Raw genomic sequence first — 22741 nt, forward strand, 5'->3', positions numbered from 1 at the left:
CCAAACTGCAGCAAAAGGGGGCTGGCGTTGGCACGTGTTTTACACGCACGCCGAGGCCCCCTTTTTACCGCAGCTGATAAAAGGGAAGTCTCGCTTTCCTACAGGAAATGGCCAGGTGGCAAGTAAAGCACTTTCTGTGCGTTCATTTTTTTTGGGGGGGGAGCCCTTACCGCCACCCATTGAGGTGGCAGTAAGGGCTCCCATGTTAACTTGGCGGTAACCAGGCAGAGCGCGGCACTGCCTGATTACCGCCGGGTACACTCCGGCGCTACAAAAATAAATTTTTGTAGAGCCGGAAATGACGGTGTGCTAGGGGTGGGAAGTACCGCCGGGCTGCTGCAGTAGTCTGGCGGTACTTCCTGTACAGCGAGCGTTATTTCCTGTCACTTAATAAAAGGAGCCCTGTAGTTCTAATTATGTTTCAACAATTTTTATTGATGATTCAGCAAAATGAACAATCACCACATTCAATATACAAAAGAACATTGTTAACAAAACCATCTGAGTGCTAACACGATAATGGTTACATCATCAAATATTTTTTGAACAGTTTCGCCCGACCCTCCCTCTCATTTTATGTTTCAACAATTTTCATTGATGACTGAACAGATTAAACAATCACCACCGTCAGCATTCAGACAATAAAGAGAATTTGTATCCAAAACCATCCGTACCTATACAAGATAGTGGTTATATCATAAAATAGTTTTAAACAGTAGCCCCCTCCCCCCCATCCCATCCTACATCCCTTCCCTCCCTCTCCTATTATATTCAACATGTTTTTTATTAAGGTATCACAACCCAACCGAGATCTCCAGAGGCAATACCCCATCCCACCCTCCCTCCCCTTCTTTCAGAAGCTGTCAAAACCTAGACCTTCTATCTCCTACTGCGGGCGTTGGCTGTCATCAACGAATCTGTAGTTCTAATTAAAAGGAAAGCTGTGTTGGAAACCAGGGGAGGGTATGTTCAGCATGGCACCCATGCCAGGGGAACTCAACTGGCCACTTTTTGTTCGTTGATAGACAGTCATTTCTGGTGCACAGGTCATGGCAGTTTATATACTAAAACCAAAGTTTTTTTTGTTTTTTTTTGAAACGAGCACCAAAATACAGGACAGGAATTGCTTATACCACATACTGAAGTAGAAATTTAGGGCACCTTTTACCGCAGTGGGTGAAAATAGAAAAAAATGAAATGGCCAAACTGTAAGTTTGCACTTGCTGCACGGCCATTTTTTTTGGTAGTGGGGGGGGGGGGGGGCATTTACTGCACCCATTGAGATGGCGATAGGGGCGCCTGCGCTAACCCGGTGGTAACTGGGCAGTGTGCAGTACAGGCCGATTACCGCTGGGTAACCCCCTGCGGAAATATTTGTTTCAACATTTCTAGTAGCGCCAGAAATGGCGCTGCTGGGGGGCGGAACTACTGCCGGCACCCATGTTGGGCCAGCGATAGTTCTGGGTTGCCACGCGGCAACCCTTTAGTAAAAGGGCCCCTTAGAGAAGAGGCTACAGTTAGGTCAGTGGCATCAGCCAATGTGGATCATTTCACAGCACAAGAGAAGTCCCTTCTTAGCCATTGCCCTGAAGTCCAAGGGCCAGCTCAAAAAAAAAAAAGAGGTTTTAGGCAGGATTTAAATTTCAGAAATGCAATTTCTCCTCTTATGGAAGGGGGGAGGGAATCATTCCCTAGTTTGGGAGCTATGGAAAAAAAAAAGCTGAATTTCCAGTGGCTTCATGGTGTTCTCTTTTTAGTACTGGTAACACAAGTTGACGTGCATCGTGTGATCTGAGAGGGTGGGTCAGAGTGCAAGGGATTAGTGAAAATGAAAGATTTAGTGTGTACCTAGATGGATCATTTTATGGGTAACTAGCCGTTGAGCCCGTAAAAACGGGCTAGTATAGGAAAGGGGGGGGGATGAAAGCCCCTTCCCGTCGCCGCTGCAAGGCCCCCCCTCAAGTCGCCGCCACCCCTCCATCCGGCCCGGGCCCTCGCTCCGCTATTGAAACAGCGAGGGAACGCAGCACACAGCTCTGGTGAGCTGCCGTCGGCCTTCCTTCTTCTTCTCTGCCTGTGTCCCGCCCTCGTGTGATGTAACGTCGTCGAGGGCAGGACACAGGCAGAGAAAAAGGAAGGCCGGCAGCTCAGCAGAGCTGTGTGCTGCGTTCCCTCGCTGTTTCAATAGCGGAGCGAGGGCCCGGCCGGCTGGAGGGAGCGTTAGCAATGGCGGTTTCATCCCTCGCAAATGCGCAGTAGAGACCCTCTCTGTTCCGCCCCCATCATCACATATTGACGTGGGGGCGGGGCAGAGAGGGTCTCTACTGCGCATTTGCGAGTGAGTACGACACTCGCCATTTATATGTTTGATACTGGTTACCATGAAGTTTGATAAGTAGAGAAGAGGCATGGCCAAGTTTCTGGCCTCGGCAGAGCAGTCAGGCAGCTGAGTTTTGAAGAGTCTGAAGGTGACAGAGTTAAGTTTTAGAAATGTCTGAATAAAACTGCATTGCAGTCATCGAGTCGCGATATCACAACTGCATGAATTAAGATATGGAGGAATGAAAATTCTAGGTAATTGCAAACTGAAAAGAGCTTTGGCAACAAAAAAAACCTGATCCTTTTTCTTAAAAAAACAAAACAAAACAAAACAAAAAAAACTTGTTGATGGCCATCTGAAGACAGGCTGGTGAGGTATTAATACCCCTTATGATGTTATCTCCTTTAAAAAAAAAAAAAAAAACCTGTCAACCCCTAAAGTCTCCAGTGACACAGTAAAGAACAGACATTTATTCTAAAATTCTGTCCACAGGATCTCCACGGAACTATTGCAGATCTGCCTAGTGCATTTGGCGGGTAGGTTTCTACTTTTACAGACCACCTCCAGCGAAAGAGCTGGGATTTCCCACTGAGCAATTTCCTCTTCCAGTAGCAGCAGGAGACGCCTTAACAAAACATCGTCTTCTAGTGCTACGGACCCGGTCTCACGATAACAGCTGTGGGCCTGGTTCCACAGCAGCAGGAGATGACGTTTTAAGGTGTCTCCTGCTGGAGGCCACTTCTGGTACCATGGTCGTAAATCAGTGTGTTCAGGGGAGGAGCTGTGGACGGGCCGGGCAAGGTTGCCAGGTGGAAAAATTTTTTCCCACCCAAACCAGCCTAAATCCAGCCCAAAACCTGCCCAAACTCAAACCCCGCCCCTGACACCCCCACCCCCACGTCATCACCCTTGCCCCCATCAACCCCGCCCCGCCGTCATCGGCCCCGCCCAGAACGTCACTAACCCCGCCCAAAACGTCACTAACCCCGCCCCCCGCGGCCGAAAAAATCGCCCGAAAACCGCCCAAAAGAAAAAAAAAGAAGCCCAAAAAACCGCAACCCGCCGCGGGCAAAAATTTCCCGTGGCGGGTCGCGGAAAACCGCCCAATTGGCAACACTGGGGCCGGGGGACATGCTCTAAATCTCCTGCAGAAAAAGCAGGCCTCCTCGGCAGTTCTGAAATCACAGCTACTGCAATAAAACAGCAAATCAATTGCTGAGGTCTACGTTGATATAAAAATCTGCAGTACTATATGGAAGACCTTTAATTAACACAGTGTCCATGATCAGAAGTTTAATGATCTCTTATGCCTGAAATTTGACTGTTTACCTAAATTACTTTATAATTTACTCTCCACGCCTGACTACTTCAATCAATTTGTTACTAATGAACATTAAGGCATCGCCCCCTTATCTCTTAAGACTGAAATGAACTGTTTATCTAAATTACTTTATAATTTACTTTTAACATCTATGATCTTTAATGTAACACTACTTTCTCATTCCGGAAATGGCGATCGCCATTACGGCATAATGTAAGCCACATTGAGTCTGCAAAAAGGTGGGACAATGTGGGATACAGATGCAATAAATAAATAAATAAATTATACTGAAATACATTGCCATTGAATTAGCAGGGGTTTTTTTTCATATTGTTCTGCTTTAAAGATAAAGCTGTAGGTTCCATATTGCTGGTTGCAGGGATTTAAATATGTTTTTTTCTCAAATGTGCACTGAAAAGTGTACATTTTAAGTTATCACTAACTATATTGTATAAAGGAGAGATTTTTACCGATGCACTTCTGATATATCAACAGACCTTTATTTTTCTATCTAAAGCAGGCCTGTGTATCTGTAATACATATTTAACACTTTTTGTAGACGTTGATTTAGAATCTAGTTCAATCTGGCCTTCTGTCTGCCCATTCAGCGATGTGACAATGTCTGTGAAAACTCCATTTTTTAAAATAATAATTAAAAACATAAGAGTAGCCATATTGGTCCATCTAGCCCAGTATCCTGTTTTCCTAACGATGGCCAAGCCAGGTCACAAGTACCTGGCAGAAACCCAAATTGTGCAACACTCCATACTACAAAACCCAGGGCAAGCAGTAGCTTCCCTGTGCCTGTCTCAACAGCAGACTATGGACTTTTCCTCCAGAAACTTGTCCAAACCTTTTTTTAAACCCAGATGCGCTAACTGCTGTTACTACATCCTCTGGCAAAGAGTTCCAGAGCTTAACTCTTCGTGGAGTGAAAAATATTTCCTCCTATTTCTTTTAAAAGTATTTCCATGTAACTTCCTTGAGTGTCCCCTAGTCTTTATACTTTTGAACGAGTAAAAAATCGATTTACTTCCACTCGTTCTACACCACTCGGGATTTTGTAGACCTCAATCATATCTCCCCTCATCCATCTCTTTTTCAAGCTGAAGAGTCCTAGTCTTTCCTGATAGAGAGGAGTTCCATTCCCTTTATCATTTTGGTCGCTCTTCTTTGAACCTTTTCTAATTCCGCTGTATCTTTTTTTGAGATATGGTGACCAGAACTGAACGCAAGCACCTGTCTTCTTGAGGTCGGACGATGTGATCTTCAGTAAGAATGAAGTTAACACATTCTGGCAAATCTATGCCAATGCATTGCCACCCGTGACCTTGTTTCTTGGGCTGACTTTTAGCAGAATTAAAACCAACCTCCTTTATATACAGATGGGCAAAATGACTCCATCTTGATGGAAAGAGAATGTTGCTTTCTCCTCTGTAATCACTGCACTATCTTGGCACGTGTTGGTTTTTTATTCCACCAAATTCAAGGAGAAAAAGACTTTTTAAGGTATTCCATGCAGCTGAACCCACATAGGGAGTAGTTTTGTAACAGGGCCACCTGGGTTAAGTGAAAAGGAAGGTGCCCGTTTTGCTGGTCTTTTATAAAGACACATAGGTGCCTATGTGATTTTATAAAATATTGGTACAACTCCAGCAGAAATGGAGCCTAGATGGAAGGTATAAACCAGTGCTGTTTTGGGTGGGCCCCAAATTTTCTCCTTGCCCCTGCCTGAATGCAAAATATAAATACCTGAGTTAGCAAGGATCCCCAGGCCCCTCCAGCTAAAGACCTCCTTCTGCTCTGGTCCTGCAGCCACTCTGCAGCTGGTGGCAGTGTCCTCAAGCCGCTGCTTCGCCCTCCCCCCCCCTTCGCTGTACCTGCTCGTTTTTTGTGCGTGTGTGGTGGTGGTGGTGTGGGGGGATGCAGCATCAGCTTGGGGATACTATGGATGAAGTTCTGGCCATTAGACCAAAGGAGGAGGTCATCAGATAGTGGGGCTTGGGGATACCTGCCAGCCACAAGGGAGACAGCTAATTTTTAGTGGACCTGAGTCCAAAGTAGGGGGCAGGCCCCATGGACCTCCCTTCCCCCCCCCAATGGTTATACCACTAGTATATTCTTATCTGCTAGCAATGAAATTAATAATAAACAGGGAGGAAAAAGTCTCAAGAAGATCTCAGCTAATAGCTAAAATACCAGGGCTTCTTCATCATTGGCAAAAAACCTCCCTGGTAAATTTAATTACTGATTGCAAAGTTTAACTGACCAAAAGTTGTCAAAAGTAACAGCTTAAAATACTTGGCTGTATAGTCTCCAGTCTCTTTTCTTCCAGCTACAGCAAAATCAGACCATGACCAACGATGGTCAGCGTTTCGTTAAGCTGCGGCAGGGTCAATAGGTCAGAAAATATAAACTCTGTTCAAAAAGTGAAGACTTTTTGAATGGAGTTGACATTTTGTGATCGATGGACCCCGACGCAGCTTAACAAAACGAAATGAAACCCGGGGAGGTTAATTTTGCCAATGATGAAGGAGGCCAGCTCTTTCAGCTATCAGCTTCTTGAGGCTTTTTCCTCATTGCTTGCAGATAAGAATATAAATAATCTCTTTGCATTGATATGGTTAAACATCTGATTCTTTTCCTCATTAATTTTGTAGTTTGTATGCCGCTAGTATAAACATTACATCTGATTGAGTGGGCACAAATATTAGCGCACACTTGGGCGTGTGTAATTTATAAAATAGGCATGATGATGGTAACTATACTCAATGCTATCTGGTTTGAGGACAAAATTGTATGTCAACAACAAAGTATAGCAAAGTCTGCTCTTATGTTATTCCTGGAAAAGTGGACTTGGGAAAAATCCACAATTCCGGGAATAACGTATAGAATGTTTGTACGTTTGGGAAGCTTGCCAGGTGCCCTTGGCCTGGATTGGGCCGCTGTCGTGGACAGGATGCTGGGCTCGATGGACCCTTGGTCTTTTCCCAGTATGGCATTACTTATGTACTTATGTCCTCTACTTGGCTCACTTTTATTACATAGAGCAGTGATTTAACCTATTGTGATGTCATAGTGGCTCATTCCACCAATAAGAGCCAACCTCATTAGTGATGTCACAATGGCTTGATTGTATAGAATGTTTGTACGTTTGGGAAGCTTGCCAGTGCCCTTGGCCTGGATTGGCCGCTGTTGTGGACAGGATGCTGGGCTCAGTGGACCCTTGGTCTTTTCCCAGTGTGGCATTACTTATGTACTTATGTCCTCTACTTGGCTCACTTTTATTACATAGAGCAGTGATTTAAGCTATTGTGATGTCATAGTGGCTCATTCCACCAATAAGAGCCAACCTCATTAGTGATGTCACAATGGCTTGATTGTATAGAATGTTTGTACGTTGGGAAGCTTGCCAGGTGCCCTTGGCCTGGATTGGCCGCTGTCGTGGACAGGATGCTGGGCTCGATGGACCCTTGGTCTTTTCCCAGTATGGCATTACTTATGTACTTATGTCCTCTACTTGGCTCACTTTTATTACATAGAGCAGTGATTTAACCTATTGTGATGTCATAGTGGCTCATTCCACCAATAAGAGCCAACCTCATTAGTGATGTCACAATGGCTTGATTGTATAGAATGTTTGTACGTTTGGGAAGCTTGCCAGGTGCCCTTGGCCTGGATTGGCCGCTGTTGTGGACAGGATGCTGGGCTCAGTGGACCCTTGGTCTTTTCCCAGTGTGGCATTACTTATGTACTTATGTCCTCTACTTGGCTCACTTTTATTACATAGAGCAGTGATTTAAGCTATTGTGATGTCATAGTGGCTCATTCCACCAATAAGAGCCAACCTCATTAGTGATGTCACAATGGCTTGATTGTATAGAATGTTTGTACGTTTGGGAAGCTTGCCAGGTGCCCTTGGCCTGGATTGGCCGCTGTCGGGGACAGGATGCTGGGCTCGATGGACCCTTGGTCTTTTCCCAGTGTGGCATTACTTATGTACTTATGCACCAACTTCAATAATTATTTAGGTGGCGGAAAGACTTCAGCAGAACCAGCGTCAAAAATGTAATATAGCTACTCTATCAGCACATCATGAATCAAAAACCTCCCCCCACTCTTTATTATTCCATTTTAAAATAACTTTTTTGTACTTTTATGTGTAACTTTTTCCTTAAAATCAAATTTGAAATATAAGCGGATGACCTCAACTTCTGCAAAGCCGCTTTACTAAAGGACGGGGAAGGTTTTTGACTCCTATTATTTTTAGTGCTGGTTTTGCTGGTCTTTCCTCCACCTAAATAATTACTGAAATTGGTTCATATTAAGAGCAGACTTTGCTATACTTTAGTTGCTGACATAAAATTATGCATGTAAACTATGGCTAATACCCATGCAATGGCTTAACCTCTCTCCATGCTGCTTGGGCCATTCAGACTTTAGGCATGACCTCACAAGCACCACCATACTGGGAAAAGGACAGTATCCTGTCTCCAACAGCGGCCAATCCAGGCTTCAAGAACCCGGCAACCCCCCCCCCCCCCCCCCAAATAATAATGATCAATGGACTTTTCCTTCAGGAATCTGTCCAAACCCCCCTTAAGCTTCGTAAGGCCAGCTGCTGTCACTACATTCTCCGGCAATGAGTTCCAGAGTCCACTTGCCTGCCTAGAATGCTTTATAAAACCACCCTCTGTCTGCTGATCTCACCTTTGACATGTATTAGGCTTACTAATTAGGCTCCAATTCACTTCATACTTGTTGATCAAAACTAAGATATAAAAAATGAAACTTTCATAAAACAGCATCATTAAAATCAATGCACTCACTCAACAGCTCAATTTAAAGCCTGCTTTTTTATTTTTTGTTATTAAAGCTTGCCGGCTACGCCTTCATAGAGCAGAGACGCTGGCTAATAATTTTGCAATAAAGGCCAATCTAGGATTTATGCTTAGCGGTGACCTGGGCATAGCTTTCTGGGATCTGTGAAGCCATAACAGTATTAATACAGCGTAAAACCCATTCTGTCACTCCCTGTGAGACGGACTGCTTGATTAGCGCATCGGCTGTCGTGGAACTTTGCAGAGTGACTGAGTTGCCGTAGGACCCAGGATTTCCCATGCCCAGTTGCTGGTGTTCTGTAAGCCACATCACCTCTGCCCCTGCCGAGATGAAACTGGCAGCTCGTGGTGGCCGTGCAAAGTCATCACACGTGCGACAAACAGATGGATTTGGGAAGTCATTGCCATGCATTACAGTATACTGTATCAGAATTACTCATTTGTACAGGAAACAAAGTGCTTTATCATTGAGATTATCAGTGTTAAATGTCATTGGAAAATAAACAGCCTTATAAAGCATACCTTTCTGTTAACAGCTTGATCAAGGGAAGTGTCATATGGTTGTAAGTGTTTTGTGAAACACAGCAGATAAATCAGTGGTACAATGCTTTTAAAAATGTAACTATGCACTGTGTAAAGGATGTCAAATACTGTGTATTCCTTGTAATAAACTGTATATAAAAGCATTTTTGTTTTCCATAGATATGATTTTATTTTGAAAATTAGTAGTTTCAAAGTCTGGTTTCAAATGAAGAGACAGAGTTAACTTACTTGCTATTTGTGTGGACAGTTGGGGGGGGGGGGGTTAAAATAGGACGGATACTTTTGAAATCCCATGGTTAGGCATTTTCTTGACCAGCAGTATCCCAGATCTGTCTATCCCACCTCCCTCCAGGTCTCGGTTTTAAAATCTCTACACCGCTTGTGTGAGAAATTTTACGATTTATGAGGCAGCTTTTCCCAACTCCACCATCACCCAAAAGAATCACTTTTAAAGACTTTCCGCTCACTGGCGTAGTTCATGACCTCTAGTGTATGCTGTGGTGGCTTCTCCTATCAGTCGGTGTACCTCGGGGCTCAGTCTTTGGGACTTTTTCACTTCTCTCTCTCCCCGCATTTTACCCTTCCCCCGCCCCACACACCTTAAAACACACCCACAAGTACATAAATTATCTCTTTATGACTATACTCATTCACTCTCTGGAGGGACTGTACTTTTAGCCTCAAAATATGTTAATTTAACTTACTTTATAGTCAGATTTTTTTTCAAAGAGTTTAGAGCTCTTACAGTAAATATGGAAAGAACCATTGTCAGTAATACATTTATCCACCTTGTTGCTAAGTGTATTTGCTACCGTGCTTTTTCCCTGCAACAACAGGTCCGCACCCTCATCCTTTCTCTCTGAGCTATTTAGCCTGAAACATTTTTGAATTCTTTGCCTGCTATAGTTAAAGACATACTCCCAGCAATAGGAATATAACATAGTAGATGATGGCAGATAAAGACCTGTACAGTCCATCGAGTCTGCCCAACAAGATAAACTCAGGTATGATGAGATACTACATATGTTTACTTAATCTTCATTTGTCCTTTCCGTTTTCATGGCATTGGCCTTATTCTCCAACTACTGAAGCCGACATCGATTTTGGCATTTCCATTCCATCTCTATGGGCCAAGTAATGTATTGAGTGTTAATATTTAAGGTGATGTTGGTGGCTAAAGGTTTTTCACACCAAACTGATTGGCTAATGATCCTCACATTGCCATGGCCACAGAAATTGGCCACATGGCCATGCTCATGACAGTGTGAGAGCAGCACAAATAGGATGATGGAAACATCCAGAGTGAAACGAAAACAATAAATGAGGGTGTCAGAGCTCTTCTCACATCTATACTGTGCAGAATGCACAGTTTTGCCAGCATCAACTCCTCCCAGGCCAGCCAAATTGGTTAACGTGGCCACTGTGACTGACTAATAACCAGTATACCACTAAAGGAAAGTGTGAGTCAGAGGCAACCTCATGCTTTATAAATAACACAACAAGTAAAGGCAGGAACATGGGGTTGGGTTGGCAGAAAATAATCATCTCCTGTCAGAATCCTACGGCGAAAGACATTTACATCTATTTAGCTGAAGCTGGACTTACTGGAAAAACACCTCAATACATGTTTCTTTGCCTCAAAGATGAGCAAAACATCAGCATGGACCCTTAAAGCCCCAGGGCCTAAATAATGTTAATATCCACTGCAACACAGGTACAGGGATTCAAAAGTTTCACTCGATTGTTGGGGTCTCAAACCTGTCCTGGGGGAAACACCAGCCAGTCAGGTATTCAGGATATCCCTACCGACTATACATGGCAGTGACAGGCATGCAAATCTGTCTCATACGCATCCAGTAGGGTTATCCTGAAAACCCAACTGGCTGGTAGGCCCCAGAACAGGTTTGAGAAACCCCTGTTCTAGAGCAGTTGTTTTCAACCCAGTCCTCAGGGCCCATCTGACAGGTCAGGTTTTCAGGATATACCAAGAAGGCAGTGCATGCAAATCTCTCTCATGCATATTCACGGTGGATATCCTGAAAACCCAACTACCTGAAGACTGGGTTAAAAAAACATTGCTCTAGAGCTAGGAACCCAGACTTGGTTTGAAAGGTTTCTGTGTTAGACACACTTGTAAGCATAAGGCTGCAGCTGTGTGGTACTCTTGGGATTTGAACTTTTTTAAAATTCAGTTTACTGATGCTTGGCAACGGCCTTCCCTAACCACACTGATTGGTAAATCACAGATTTAATTTTCCTTATGTAGCAAAACAAAATTCAGTTAGTGCCCACAGTGTACTCACTGTGTGTGTACTGGATGCTCCAGTGCAATGTTTTACAAAAAATATTACACCAGTGGTTTGCCGCCTAAGCAAAATATGGGAAAACAAAGATCAAAATGGCTCATTTAGTCTGCCAGCAGCCATTTGAACCCTTTGGAAAGTTGTACATACAAAATCTCAACCTCCAGATTCCTCACCTGACCTATCAAAGCAGCACCATTGCATTTCAGGGTTGCTCCTGCTCCCCCCCCCCCCCCCCACAAGAGTTGCCAATTAGTTCCAGATTCACCAGTCAGTGTTGATTCAGTCCTGGCCTACCCCAATGCATGCAGGAACTTGTGGCCTGGCTTTCTTAGAGAAGCCAACAGGGAAATCAGAACCACATCCCTGCATGCAATGGGGTGAGGCTAGGACTGGATCAACCCTGTCAAGCAAATCTGGATCTAATTGGCAACCCTAGCCCCTCTACATGTAATTCTACTGGTTGTAGCGTTGGAACTAGAGAACTGCATGTGAATGGGGATTGTGGGGATCCCACAGGTATGGAAAAAGTTACCACGGGATTCCCGTGGGGATGGAAGAAGTTGTAGCGGAATTCTAGCAGGAGGATAGTCAAAATTTCTGGCGACTCCAGAAAGAGGCTTGGAATGCACCGAGAGAGGTGCTAGGGACACTCACTGTTTGAATGGTAAATGACATCCAAAAATACACAGGAGGCTGTTGGGGTTCCGAGAAAACAGAGGGCTGTGAGAAGTAAATAATAGGTTTTTTTTTTCACTCCTGCAGGTAGGGATGGAGGATATTAATTATGGGGATGGAATGAATCTTAGCGGGTAGGGGTGGGTATGGGTTAGACTCCATTGGGGATGGGTGAAATTTCTGTTCCTGACCAACACTAGTTGGAACTGCAACTCAGTCCAGGTTGCCAACCTCTGCTGTTTTTCATTGTACTGGGCTGTAATGGTCACTCTGTTTTGCTTACACTAGCGTAGTCTTCCTGTTTGAGTTGTAGCTGTCACTCTGGCCCAGGTTGTCCTCTGCCCCTATGCTATCTTTGCTGTTTTACATTGTGTTGGGCTGAAATTGCCACTCTGGATAGGTTACACTAGTGAAATCTTGCTGTTCTGAATTGTACCTGCTGCTCTGTCCAGGTTTACCCTAGTATGTCATTTCCATCCTCTTCCCAGTAGGAATCCTCTGTTTTATCCCATGCTTTTTAAGACCTAGGCTACTGTTTTTTTTGTTTCCACCATTTCTTCTGGGAGGAAATTCCCAGGCATCCACCATCCATTCCACAATTAAATATTTTCTAATCCTGAGTTTGCCCCCTTGAAGCTTCCTATGTTAACCCCCTCTCCAGTTCTTGAACATCCAATCCTATATAATAAAACGCACCTCCAACATTCCTACTACTACTACTACTATTTAGCATTTCTATAGCGCTACAAAGCATACGCAGCGCTGCACAAACATAGAAGAAAGACAGTCCCTGCTCAAAGAGCTATGTAATAAAAGTGAGCCAAGTATAGGACAATCAAGCCATTGTGACATCACTGATGAGGTTGGCTCTTATTGGTGGCCTGAGGCATATTGACATCACAATATCACCTCTGATTACTACTACTACTACTATTTAGCATTTCTATAGCGCTACAAAGCATACGCAGCGCTGCACAAACATAGAAGACAGTCCCTGCTCAAAGAGCTTACAATCTAATAGACAAAAAATAAATAAATAAGATAAATGTGGTTGCAACATTCTGAAGCTGACTGCATGGCCGAGGCATTCCTGCTCTCTGTATCCATCTCCTGAATTGACATCACGTACTTCGGGTTCCTCACAAGCAGAAGTGACCAACCACACGCGGTTTCTCGGCTTCTGAATGTTGGAGGTGCATTCTATTAAATAGGATTGGTCAGTTCCTTGAAGCACAGCCAGAGCTCAGCGTCCTGCACAGTAACGCTCAGACACCAGAGAGAGGGAGGGGGGGGGGGGGGGAGGTATCTCTGTCACACACACACACACACACTCTCTCCTCTCACTCACACAGTCTCTCACACTGTATCACATTCACTCTCTATGTGTCACAGAGTCACTCACACACTCTCTTGGTCTCATACACTGTATCTGTGTGAAACACACTCTTCTCTCTCACACTGTCTCACATACGCACTTGCACACTCTCTTCATCCACACATCCTAGACTCACTCTCTCTCACACCACACACTCGCACATTCACTCTCACATTACACTCTCTCAAACATACACACTCCGAGGAAAACCTTGCTAGTGCCGTTTCATTTGTGTCAGAAACTGGCCTTTTTTACTAGTCCATATAAAAGGTTACTTCTGTTGTATTATTAATACACATTAGGTATTTAATGGCTCTAGCATCAACATATTTTCTAGCATCTCTCTGTTTCCTCCACGCCGCTGGCTTCTTCGGCGCTGTGGTTCTTCCCCCATCGCTGGGCCTACCGCTTGGTCGGGTTGTTGGCCATTGGAGGTTGTGGCGGCGCCATTGGGTCATCTTGGAGGGTGCTGCCCTGCCGATCCCAGCTGCGAAGGCGACCTGATTTGACATGCTCTCGGTTTTCGCTTTCTCTCAGCTGTTTATCGTTGAAGGGGTCGGAGAGTGTGTGGGTCGCTGCGCCAGTTGCCATGGGAGCAGGAGTGGTGGTTAATGGACTCCATTTCCATCAAGCAGGGTCATCTTGGTGTGTCCAGTTGATTTACCTCTCTTCCAGCCAGACAGGCTCAGCCTACTCCCCGGATTCAACTTATGACCTGCAGTTCTTCCTACCAGCATATCTACGGACCATTTTAGACTCATTTACCCTTTCCCTATTAACTACTTTCCCTGTTTCCACTATTCTATCTATTGTAACCATATCATCTCTGATCTGGCAATAGCCATTCAGTGCATTGTAAGCCACTTTGCCCTGCAAAATTGTGGGAAAATGTGGGGTATAAATGTGCAAAATAAACAAATAAATATTTAAACTCCCTGTTTCATCCATATGATTTCTGATGTAGACTCTCTGGACCACTTCTAACCTATCCCTTTTGATGGACAGCTTCCAGAACGCTAGGTGAGGCCTCACCAATGACATGTTCAGTGGAATGATCACTTCCTTTTTGTTTCTTAATTATGCCTCTCCCTCTGCATCACAATATCCTTCTGGCTTTAGCCACCACCTAGTCACACTGTTTTGCTTTTCTGAGATCATCAGACATTATTACACCTTTCACAACGGATAGGAAGTTCTAGAGGTCTGAATTTCCTCCTCTCCCCACATTATGTACCATGTCTCTAGACTTCTGAACCAAATGCATGACTGTAATCTTTTTCCATTGAATACCAGCTTGACAGGCATTTTACCACTCCTCAAGCTTCTTATAAGAATGTTATAATGCCTTTGTATCACTCCATGATGCCAATGCCTCGAATACTGTGTATACTTCTGGCCACCGCATCTCAAAAAAGATATAGCAGAATTAGAAAAGGTACAGAGAAGGAGACGAAAATGATAAAGGGGATGGGATGACTTTCATATCAGGAAAGGCTAAAGCGGCTAGGGTTCTTCAGCTTGAAGAGACAGCTCACGGTAGATATGATAGAGGTCTATAAAATACTGAGTGGAGTGGAACAGGTAGAGGTGAATCACTTGTTTACTCTTTCCAAAAATACTAGGACCAGGGGCTACGCAACAAAGCTACATAAGTACTGCCATACTGGAAAGACCAAAGGCCCATCAAGCCCAGCATCCTGTTTAGATTGTGTTGGCAAGATTCCAAAAAAAGTACAAAACATTTTATACTGCTTATCCCAGAAATAGTGGACCTTCCCCCAAGTCCATTTAATAATGGTCTATGGACTTTTCCTTTAGGAAGCCGTCCAAACCTTTTTAAAACTCCGCACTCTGGCAACAAATTCCAGAGTTTAATTACACGTTGAGTGAAGAAAAAGTATCTCTAATTTATTTTAAATTTACTACATTGTAGCTTCATCGCATGCCCCCTAGTCCTAGTATTTTTGGAAAGCATAAACAGACGCTTCACATCTACCCGTTCACTCATTATTTTATAGACCACCTCTATCATATCGCCTCTTGGCCGCCTTTTCTCCAAGTTGAAGAGCCCTAGCCGCTTTAGCCTTTCCTCATAGGGAAGTCATCCCATCCCCTTTAAGTGCAAGTGGCAGATGAAGTTCAATGTTGACAAGTGCAAAGTGATGCATGTGGGTAAGAGGAACCCGAATTATAGCTACGTCTTGCAAGGTTCCGCGTTAGGAGTTACGGATCAAGAAAGGGATCTGGGTGTCGTCGTCGATGATACGCTGAAACCTTCTGCTCAGGGTGCTGCTGCGGCTAGGAAAGCGAATAGAATGTTGGGTGTTATTAGGAAGGGTATGGGAGTCCCAGGTGTGCGGATGTTATAATGCCGTTGTATCGCTCCATGGTGCGACCGCACCTGGAGTATTGTGTTCAGTACTGGTCTCCGTATCTCAAAAAAGATATAGTAGAATTGGAAAAGGTACAGCGAAGGGCGACGAAAATGATAGTGGGGATGGGACGACTTTCCTATGAAGAGAGGCTGAGAAGGCTAGGGCTTTTCAGCTTGGAGAAGAGACGGCTGAGGGGAGATATGATAGAAGTGATAAAAATAATGAGTGGAATGGATCGGGTGGATGTGAAGCGACTGTTCACGCTATCCAAAAATACTAGGACTAGAGGGCCATGAGTTGAAGCTACAGTGTGGTAAATTTAAAACGAATCGGGAGAAATTTTTCTTCACCCAACGTGTAATTAGACTCTGGAATTCATTGCCGGAGAACGTGGTACGGGCGGTTAGCTTGAACGAGTTTAAAAAGGGGTTAGATAGATTTCCTAAAGGACAAGTCCATAGACCGCTATTAAATGGACTGGAAAAATTCCTCATTTTAGGTATACTTGTCTGGAATGTTTTACGTTGGGGGAGCGTGCCAGGTGCCCTTGACCTGGATTGGCCACTGTCGGTGACAGGATGCTGGGCTAGATGGACCTTTGGTCTTTCCCAGTATGGCACTACTTATGTACTTATGTACTTAAGTAGTAAATTTTAAACAAACTGGAACAAATATTTCTTCACTCAACAAGTAATTAAACTCTCAAATTAATTGCCAGAGAATATGGTAAAAGCAGTTAGTTTGGCAAGGTTTAAAAAAAAAAAGGACTGAATAATTTCCTAAAAGTTCATAAGCCATTATTAGGATGCACTTGGGAAAATCCACTACTTATGCCTAGGATAAGCAGCACAAAATCTGTTTTACTGTTCTGGGATCTTGCCAGGTACTTGTGACCTGAATTGGCCACTGCTGGAAACAAGATACTGAGCTTGATAGAGCTTTATTCTGTCCCAGTATGGCAACACTTATATTCTTATGTGATACCAGTAAGAAAGTGTTAACTACTACTACTACTGAACATTTCTATAGCGCTACTAGACGTACGCAGCGCTGTACACTTGAACATGAAGAGACAGTCCCTGCTCCACAGAGCTTATAATCTAATTAGGACAAACAAAAGATAAGGGAATATTAAAGTGAGGATGTGATCCTGTCTGAAATAGGTGCTTGCTAAAGTTAATCCAAGACAATAACCAGTGACAGACTTGAACACAGCCTGGGAGAGGCAGAGACGATCCTTAGCTGTGAGGGGTAAAGCCTAAAAACTCTCTGGAATCATTCCATTCTGTCCTCCTACCGCAGGGGGTCACAGGTCATGAGATCCGTATGCATTTAATAGAGGTGACAGGTATGCAAATTGCTCATGCATATTCATTAGGAATATTCTAAAAACCCAACCAGCCTGCAGACCCCCAGGACAGGTTTGAGTACCCCTGTCCTACTGTGTCATGCTTGCCTCCAGCGTCGGTGCAATTCTTTCTCTCAGGGAACTGCAGTGTGGCACCTAGCTATGTCCCTTGACATCAATGCACAAGCACTGCTGCGTGAAGGCAGACAAAAGTAGTTATTGATGTCCATGGCCACAGCAGGGAGGAATCATGTATCTCTCTGCACCTCTTTTCTCAGCAGACGGGTGCATTCCTCCATTTCCTATTGCATGTCTGATCCCAGAAATATTTGCTTCCTATCCTGTGTCTGTTGGAGGAGTGGCCCAGTGGTGGACCTTGGTCCTGGGGAACTGAATTCGATTCCCACTTCAGGCATAGGCAGCTCCTTGTGACTCTGGGCAAGTCACTTAACCCTCCATTGCCCCATGTAAGCCGCATTGAGCCTGCCATGAGTGGGAAAGTGCAGGGTACAAATGTAACAAAAATAAAATAGATACTATTGGAGATTCTACATGGAATATTGCTATTCCACTAGCAACATTCCATGTAGAAGGCTGCGCAGGCTTCTGTTTCTGTGAGTCTGACGTCCTGCACGTCAGACTCACAGAAGCAGAAGCCTGCGCGGCCACATTGGTGATCTGCAAGGGCCGACTTCTACATGGAATGTTGCTAGTGGAATAGAATCTCAAATAATAGCAACAGTGGAGGAGTGGCCTAGTGGTTAGGGTGGTGGACTTTGGTCCTGGGGAACTGAGTTTGATTCCCACTTCAGGCACAGGCAGCTCCTTGTGACTCTGGGCAAGTCACTTAACCCTCCATTGCCCCATGTAAGCCGCATTGAGCCTGCCATGAGTGGGAAAGCGCAGGGTACAAATGTAATAAAAATAACTTGCCTCTAATGCAGGGAGAGAGGGAAGATGGGGGCGTAGTATTTGCAATACATCATGACTGCCTAAGGCTTTCAGAAACTAAAATGGCTGCCATTTCCTGGAACTAGTTCATTCCTTTTTAAAAGTTCAACACTTAACCTAAGCTTCAAAAAATTACCAAAATGTCTTATCTGATAGTAAGTGATGAATTCTATACATATACTTTGTAGGTTGTGAGACATTTCACACAAACTGAACACTTTTATGGAGGGGGGGGGAGGTCAGAGTCTAATGACTTCCTGCTGCACGCTGGACCTTACAGTTCATTTTGACCTAGGCCTGGGCTCTAACCCCATAAGCGTTGCAACCCTAAGCACTGAGAATCCCAGGTTGTAAAAAGAGCAACTGGTGTCTATGAAATTATAATTTGTACCTTAGAGTTATACTCTTGAAGTCTTTGCTGTGGTAAAAGCAGCCCGTATAGCTGGGTTTTCAAAATGGCTTGGGATAAGTTCCTGGAGGAAAAGTCCATCACTCAATTATTCAGGCAGTCTTAGCAAAAGCCACGGCGTAGCACTGGTGGAAAGTAGCATGGAAACCTGATAACTTTCTGGGATCCTTCCAAGTACATGTGACCTGGATTAGCCACTTTTAGAAATACAATACTGGACTTGATGGAGCCTTTTGTTTTAACCAGTACAGCAGCTACCTACAATCAGACTATTTTTCTAAGTAAAATTATTCTACTGCTCTGTGCAGTTATGGTCTGTTCAAATGGGAAGGAAACCACCAGAAGGAGCTGAAACTGGTTGTGGGAACAGATATGTTTTAGCATAAGCGATGAGTGGCTGGTGCTAGTCAGGTTTCATGATGGAAGAGTAGTGGTACCTCCTGTCGGTACCCTTCTCCACCACCGCCAACTCCAGGCTCCGCCCTTTCTGCCTCGCCTCACCCCATGCCTGGAATAATCTCCCTGAGCCCATACGCCAGGCCCCCTCCCTGCCCGTCTTCAAAGCCTTGCTAAAAGACCACCTCTTCACTGTCGCCTTCGGCACCTAACCACCATACCTCTATTCAGGAAATCTGGTCTGCCCCTACTTGACATTTCGCCCATTAGATTGTAAGCTCCTTGGAGCAGGGACTGTCCTTTTCTTAATCTGTACAGCGCTGCGTAACCCTTGTAGCGCTCTAGAAATCTTAAGTAGTAGTAGTTACTACTACTACTACTACTATTTAGCATTTCTATAGCGCTACAAGGCATACGCAGCGCAAACATAGAAGAAAGACAGTCCCTGCTCAAAGAGCTTACAATCTAATAGACAAAAAATAAATAAAGTAAGCAAATCAAATCAATTAATGTGAACGGGAAGGAAGAGAGGAGGGTAGGTGGAGGCGAGTGGTTACAAGTGGTTACAAGTCAAAAGCAATGTTAAAGAGGTGGGCTTTCAGTCTAGATTTAAAGGTGGCCAAGGATGAGGCAAGACGTAGGGGCTCAGGAAGTTGATTCCAGGCGTAGGGTGCAGCAAGACAGAAGGCGCGAAGTCTGGAGTTGGCAGTAGTGGAGAAGGGAACAGATAAGAAGGATTTATCCATGGAGCGGAGTGCACGGGAAGGGGTGTAGGGAAGGGCGAGTGTGGAAAGATACTGGGGAGCAGCAGAGTGAGTACATTTATAGGTTAGTAGAAGAAGTTTGAACAGGATGCGAAAACGGATAGGGAGCCAGTGAAGGGTCTTTAGGAGAGGGGTAGTTATCCTTATGTGTCCTTCTGTCTTTCCTTCCCTTATCCTTTTTGGTCCTGTCTGTCTGTCCTGATTTAGATTGTAAGCTCTTTTGAGAAGGGACTGTTCAATTGTAAAGCGCTGCGCACGACTGGTAGTGCTATAAAAGTGATTTGTAGTATTAGTACCTGTAGTCTGTGCTCAACCCCAAAGTCCAAGCTTTGGCAACAAGATAAGCTTAAGGGAGTCCTGCTCGGGGCAAGAGCCAGTAGCTCAAGTTTTTTTTTTTGTTGTTGTTGGTTTTGATCTGGTACCCAATTAAAAAGACAAACATTTTAAACACAAACCCAGAGTTGCATCAGTGGCTACAGGAGAGCCAAGATCGAGTGAAAGAGCTGGAAGCTTTTCCATTTCTGCACTTATATTTCAGCATTACAAAAACTAAACAAAAACCATGAACAGAAAAAAAAAATGAAAACAGATTTATTTAAAAAATGATAGGACCATTGACACAACACGGGAAATGGCCTTTGCCACATGAACCCTTATTGTTCATTCTCCATCTACCGCCACCTAGTGGAGATATCTGGACAGGCACCCTCTCCCCCATCTACAACTGGTTTCTTCTTTCGCAAACATGGATATATTTTAAACCAATGCCTAGTGCACCTCAGGCCTAAAATAATTTAAAAAAAAAAAAAAAAACACCAGAATTTCTACACCCCCAAACCCTACCCTCTGGGCAGCAGCACAAATTACAAGTCACTTCTTTCTAATCCATCTCAGGAGACAAAAAAAGTGAATGCAGAAAGGAAGTAATCCATGCATTAACCAACTCATTTTCTCATATCTTTCATGCACTAGTCTCCATACAAACGTTTGGCACTGGGTCTAGCAGTAAAGATGTATCATTCCTCCAAGGATATCAGGGAGTCAGTAGACCCTGCTTCTGAAGTGGAGGAGTAGCCTAGTGGTTAGTGCAGTGGACTTTGATCCTGGGGAACTGGGTTCAATTCCCACTGCAGCTCCTTGTGACTCTGGGCAAGTCACTTAACCATCCATTGCCCCTGGTACAAAATAAGTACCTGAATATATGTAAACCGCTTTGAATGTAGTTGCAAAAACCTCAGAAAGGTGGTATATCAAGTCCCAGTTCCCTTTCCCCCTTTCCCTTATGACATCACAATATCAGAAGTGAGTCAAGTATCGGGCAATCAAGCCATTGTGACATCACTGATGAGGTTGGCTCTTATTGGTGGAATGAGTGGAGGAGTAGCCTAGTGGTTAGTGCAGTGGACTCTGATCCTGGGGCAGTGGGTTCGATTCCCACTGCAGCTCCTTGTGACTCTGGGCAAGTCACTTAACCCTCAATTGCCCCTGGTACAAAATAAGTACCTGAATATATGTAAACCGCTTTGAATGTAGTTGGAAAATACCTCAGAAAGGCGGTATATCAAGTCCCATTTCCCTTTCCCTTATGACATCACAATATCAGAAGTGAGCCAAGTCTTGGTCAATCAAGCCATTGTGACATCACTGATGAGGTTGGCTCTTATTGGTGGAATGAGTGGAGGAGTAGCCTAGTGGTTAGTGCAGTGGACTTTGATCCTGGGGAACTGGGTTCAATTCCCACTGCAGCTCCTTGTGACTCTGGGCAAGTCACTTAACCCTCCATTGCCCCAGGTACAAAATAAGTACCTGAATATATGTAAACCTCTTTGAATGTAGTTGCAAAAACCTCAGAAAGGCAGTATATCAAGTCCCATTTCCCTTTCCCTTATGACATCACAATATCAGAAGTGAGCCAAGTCTTGGGCAATCAAGCCATTGTGACATCACTGATGAGGTTGGCTCTTATTGGTGGAATGAGTGGAGGAGTAGCCTAGTGGTTAGTGCAGTGGACTTTGATCCCACTGCAGCTCCTTGTGACTTTGGGCAAGTCACTTAACCCTCCATTGCCCCAGGTACAAAATAAGTACCTGAATATATGCAAACTGCTTTGAATGTAGTTGCAAAAACCTCAGAAAGGCAGTATATCAAGTCCCAGTTCCCTTCCCCTATTTGAGATTCTAAATGGAATGTTGGCTACTGTTTGAGGTTCTATTGCTACTATTTGAGGTTCTACATGCATTCTAAGTAGAAGCCTGCCCTTGCAGATCAGCAAAGCGGCCGCACAGGCTTCTGTTTCTGTGAGTCTGACGTCCTGCACGTATGTGCAGGACGTCAGACTAACAGAAACAGAAGCCTGCGCGGCTGCATTGCTGATCTGCAAGGGCAGGCTTCTACATGGAATGTTGCTAGTGGAGGAGTAGCCTAGTGGTTAGTGCAGCGGACTCTGATCCTGGGGCAGTGGGTTCCATTCCCACTGCCGCTCCTTGTGACTTTGGGCAACCCCCTTAAGCCTCCATTGCCACAGGTCTAAAATAAGTACCTGTACGTAATAAGTAAACTGCCTTGCTTGTAACCACAGAAAGGTGGTATATTAAGTCCCCAATCCTTTTCCTACTTTTAAGGACAGAACACCACAGAATAGTCAGATTCACCAAGATATAAACCACCAATGCACCGCTGACAAGCATAAGGAATTAGGACAACCCTGCTCTTACTGGCTCTTGTGAGACACTGGAGATACTTCTGATCAGAGGACAACCCGGGACAGAAGTCAAAAACCTAGCAAGGCTGGCAGTCCGCCAAATCCAATATGGAAGGTAAGACAACAAGGAAGACCTCGTCTTTATTAATAGATTAAAAGCTCCCAGAAGTTCAGCATAAAAGATCCGACTTGGCCACGTCTCACCAGTACAAACTGCTGCATCAGGGACAGTAGGTCACTTGTGCGTCAAAGAATTCATTGTCCGAGCTTTCCAGCGAGTTATTAATGATGTTCTGCTGTTGAATGTCTGTTCCTGCTCCTTTTCTTACTCTGCAGCTAACAGCAGGGCATGTCGGGGAATTTTATGTTGAACTTCTGGGAGCTTTTAATCTATTAATAAAGTCTGTTTTTTTTAC

This window comes from Microcaecilia unicolor, chromosome 12, assembly GCF_901765095.1.
Source record: "Microcaecilia unicolor chromosome 12, aMicUni1.1, whole genome shotgun sequence".
Classification (NCBI taxonomy): Eukaryota; Metazoa; Chordata; class Amphibia; order Gymnophiona; family Siphonopidae; genus Microcaecilia; species Microcaecilia unicolor.